General features: G+C 42.5%; 1 pseudogene; it reads right to left on the bottom strand.

Moving 5' to 3' along the window:
• Positions 1–460: 460 nt before the first annotated feature.
• On the bottom strand, positions 461–978 carry LOC102859177 (annotated as a pseudogene).
• Positions 979–4,623: the final 3,645 nt, after the last annotated feature.

Genomic DNA, 4,623 nt, shown 5'->3' with positions numbered 1-4,623 from the left:
ACACACGTTCATTCCATTTATTCATTTACCAAACAAATATTTCTTTCACACCCTTATGCCTAAGGTATGTATGGTAATACCTATTTGGTGAAGAAATGAAGATAAATAAAAAGAGACTGACAATACAGTACAATAAATACTACCTAGAATCTTTGGAAGCATAGAAAAGGCATTGGTGTCATCTTTTCAAAGGAGATGAACCTTTTTGGATTTCCCCCCTACCCCTGACATTGAAAGTTAGAAGTTTTTTCTTATCATTTATTATTAAGTACCAGCTAAGTAGTTAAAAAAAATCCCCTTCTATAACCTCCTTAGATTCTTGTTAAGGAGTTTTTACAGTAAAGATATGCTCACTTCTTCCCCTACCCTGTATAACATTTTATAAGATAAAGGCAAAGAACTATGTACATCTGACTGTGGAGGACTGCAGCTGTGGGCACCATGTCTGTCCAGGTCTTCTTCACTGGGCAGGCTCTGAAGGAGTCTTATTAAGGAACTGTCCCTTCAGAAAACAAGTCCACCACTTGCTCGGCTTGTCATTCTGAGGGTCAAACACTTTATCACCACGCTTCAGTCCCATCTCTGGCCTTAGCTGCTGTAAGTAAGCCCACGTGACTTCGTCATCCTGCTTTTTGGCAGGCTTGGAGTAAATGTGCTCAGCCGGAAGCTGGGCTCCCTGTGAATGGAGAAGTTAGTGATCTCTAGGATCTACATTTCTTTTTAGCCTTGGCTTATGGAATTGCACTTCTGGAGTTTCTTCAGGCATCCCAAAATGTAGAGAGTGATATAGATCAAGGTTATATCTGTTTCCTTCTTAATTTCATAGTTCTTGAAGAAGACATTGGCCTCAAGCACGATGTCTGTATCTTTTGTCTCTCTCAGGGCAGGTCCTTTGAACTGACTTCTGATAGGAAGCAGGGCTATCTTTCCAATGAGTTTGGTGTAGAGGTCCATGAGGGAAGAATGGTAGGCTGACATCTTGGCAGCACAATTGTTTTGGGTTTGTTTGTTTTTTTAATTATTAATTTCAATGAACATTTACAGAGATTTTGGATTTTCATTCATTCATTCATTCATTCTTTCACTTTTCTCCCCTCCCACCCACCCCCTGTTTTGAGGGTTTTTTTCCCTTTCTTTTTAAATTTTTTTATTATTTTTTTGTGTGTGTGTACCATCAACTTGGATCTGACCGGTACAGGAGGAGATTGTTCCTCCTTCAGCAGAGCATCTGGTGGATTTGAACTGTGCATCTCTGGGATTGCAGTGCAGCTTCTTGCCACTAGGCCTCCAGAGCTCGCCTTGGTAGCACCATTGTTTGGGCCACTGAATATCGACTACAGCAAGGTGCATTCAGGAGATGAACCTTTAATAACAGGAGATGAAAATTTGAAAAGAGAGGGTGGAGAAGAGCATTTCAAAGAGAGGCAAAAATATGTGCAAGGACTTGGAGCTGATTTGGACAACAACTTTACTCTGTTGAACCACAGAGTGGCCAGGAAGGAGAGATATGAGCTATAGGGATAAATGTGACTGAAAATGCAGCATATACTCAGGCTTACAGGCCTTGCATGTTGTTCTAACATAGGCTTAAGCCTTTAAGAGGTTTGAAGTGGCAAAAGCGGCAAACATAAAGTGATCCAACCTCTAGATACATGTGGTTTGCCCTATGAAATTTTTTTTCAGATTCACTCACTTACTCATTGCCATTGAGCCAAAATTCATAGCTGACCCTCCAGTGGGTTTTCAGAGACAGTAAATCATATGAGAGGAGACTGCATATCTTTCTCCCTTGAAGCCAATGGTGGATTCAAATTATGTGGGCTTTAGGTTAGCAGTACAACTCTCTACAGGCTACGCTGCCAGAGCTCTACCCTTTTCAAATCAGCATACAATGTTTTGAAAAGAAATGTATTTCACATGAGAATCCAGACTCCTGGTATTTCCTAATATATCAGAGTGTCATGCCCTACAAGGCCCACCTGGTGGCTTTTAAATGCCTATACCTGTGTCAGAGTTTTTCCCTTTTAAGCAATGTTTTCACTTTTAAATTGTCTGCCTCCACTCAACCTCCTTCACCGATTGTGTTATGGCTGATTCTCAACATTTCATATGGTCAAGAAAGGATGAATATTATGTTGGAGCTGTTGTACATAGAGCACTATGCACAGTGTCAGGTACAAAGAAAGTATGCCATAACTGCTCTACTTGAAGACAGATCTCTCCTTTTATCCTGGTTTTACCTCTCAAGGTCCAGCACAGACACAGCATCCTTTGTAAAGCCTTCCCAGATTTCATGCTCCCCACCCTAACAGAGGTATATCCATTTTACTTGGATTCACAATTAACACCCTTGGTACCAGCAGTCAGAAAATCAGGATATGTATTGCACTAGGGAAGTCTGCAGTCAGGGACCTCTCCAAATTATTGAGGCATAATGATGTCAGTTTGAGGACTAAGGTGCATCTGATTCAAGCCAGGGTCTTTCCAATTACTTGCTATCCATCTGAGACTTGGACATTGAATAAGGATGACAGAAGAATTGATGCCTTTGAGCTGTGGTGTTGGAGAAGAGTACTGAACATGCCATGGACGGCCAGGAGAACAAATATATCTTGGAGAGGTTGCAGCTAGAGTTAAGGATGGAGATAAGGATGATGAGGCTTCCCTTACTTACTTTTGGCATGTTGCTAGAAGAGGCTATTCCTTGGAGAAGTGCATGCTGCTTGGAAAGGTATAGGGTTGACAAAGGAAAGGAAGACCATCAACCAGGTGGATTGACACAGTGACTACCATAATGTGCTCTAGTGTGTCAGGAAGTGTGAGGCTGGCACAGGATAGGACAGGATTCAGATCTGTTGTTCATAGGGGCACTATGGGTCATACTCAACATGACAGCACCTAACAACTCGTAACAACTCTAACAGGTATGTGTGACCTCTCCTGTTACTTTGGCATGGAGGATATGAAGGCAACAAAACTAGGGTGCAAAGGAGCATTAGAGAACACAAAGATGGCTAGAACTTGGTTGCAGTGATGAGGGAATAAATCATCTGACATTTGAACTTGGGACTTTGTGCCATTGAATGAAGAGTACAGAAAATGGCGGGAAGCTGAGGGTCAATTATAAAAGAATGAAAGCAGATCTCAGTTTTCTTTACTTGGAATTTTGTCTCTCACCTTTTATTTTCTCATTTTGTGCTACTCCATCTTTCCCCCCCACACACACCTTAACTGCCAAGACACACAAGCGTTGAGGACTCTCCTTCATAGGGTCACTGAGTCGCCTGCGATTCGACTGCACTTAACAACAATAACATCAACAGAGAGAGAGATCAGCTGGCCCAGTGGACAGAAAGCGATGCTACCAAGTCAAAGGTGAGTGACTTTTAATCTGCGGCCCTCAGGCCTTTCATTGTTTTTGTTCAAACATTCCTCTAGGTCATATAGCTCTGGTGTGTCCACTTGCTGTACAGTGGTAACTTGTGGTTGCTGTGAGGCTGAACACTGTGACACGGTTGTGTCAAATGCGTTAATGGTTGGCTACCCAATGCGGACTGAGAGTGGGGTGGAGCTCCCCGATTAAAACAAACTTGGAAGGAGGAGTGGCATCCACTTCCGTAATAGCTTGCCTCTGGAAACCCTACGAACCTGGAGAGAGGATGAAAAGCACCCAAGCGTCGAGGACTCTCCTTCATAGGGTCGCTATGAGTCGTGGGCAACTCAATGGCACTTAACAACAACAAACCTTAACTGCCAGTCAGACTCAAATCTCATGGCTGTTGAGTCAGAACTGACTCATAGCTGCCCCTCCAGTTTGTTTCCAAAACTGTAAGTTGTATGGAAGGAGATTGTGTATTTTTCTACCTAGGAGCTGCTGGTGGATTTGAACCAACAGAGAGATATGACATTTGGGTTAGCAAGACAATTCCCTATAGAGTTTGCCACCAGAGCTACCTGCCATTGTTGTTAGATGTCACTGAGGTGACTACAACTCATTGAAACCCTATGAATAATCAATAGAAACCCTATGAATAATCAATTTGAACATTGCCCTGTCCTGTGCCATCCTCATCATCTTTGATATGTGTTTTCCCCCCACTTTTAACATCACTGTGTAAATCCATCTTATTGAGAATCTTCCTTTCTTTTTGTGGCCTTCGGCCTTTCCCAGAATGGTATCTTTTCCCAAGGACTATATGCCAGTTGGTGTTGTTACGTTTTGTGAATTCAGGAAGTGCCTCAGCTGGCCCACTAAAGGGTTTTCAGAGAGTTTTCTTTCACACAGGAGGGGATGTCCCATCTTTCTCCCTTGGCGCAGCTGGTGGATTCAAGCTGCATGCTTTCATATTAACATTGCAACTCCTTACCACTAAGCCACTGGAGCTTACACTAGGCATGTAGGGACGTGCCTATTAGACATTTAAAAGACAAACCTCAGGCTTTCAAAGATAGCTCTCTAGAGAACTATTCTAACAGCAGTCAATATGAGATTTTCACCAATGATCTCCTTCGAAGACGCCCTGTAATACACTAGAACAATCTGCAAATGTTCCAATAGCAAGTTCTGCAGTAGCTACAGATTAAAAGTACTTTGGGGAAACGACAGCCTTTTTAACAAATGGT

Source organism: Elephantulus edwardii, unplaced genomic scaffold (genome assembly GCF_000299155.1).
Source record: "Elephantulus edwardii isolate Elephantulus edwardi_28Jun2011 unplaced genomic scaffold, EleEdw1.0 scaffold00083, whole genome shotgun sequence".
Taxonomy (NCBI): Eukaryota; Metazoa; Chordata; class Mammalia; order Macroscelidea; family Macroscelididae; genus Elephantulus; species Elephantulus edwardii.
The sequence above is the reverse complement of the archived record's forward strand: the minus strand, read 5'-3'. Positions and strand labels throughout refer to the sequence as shown.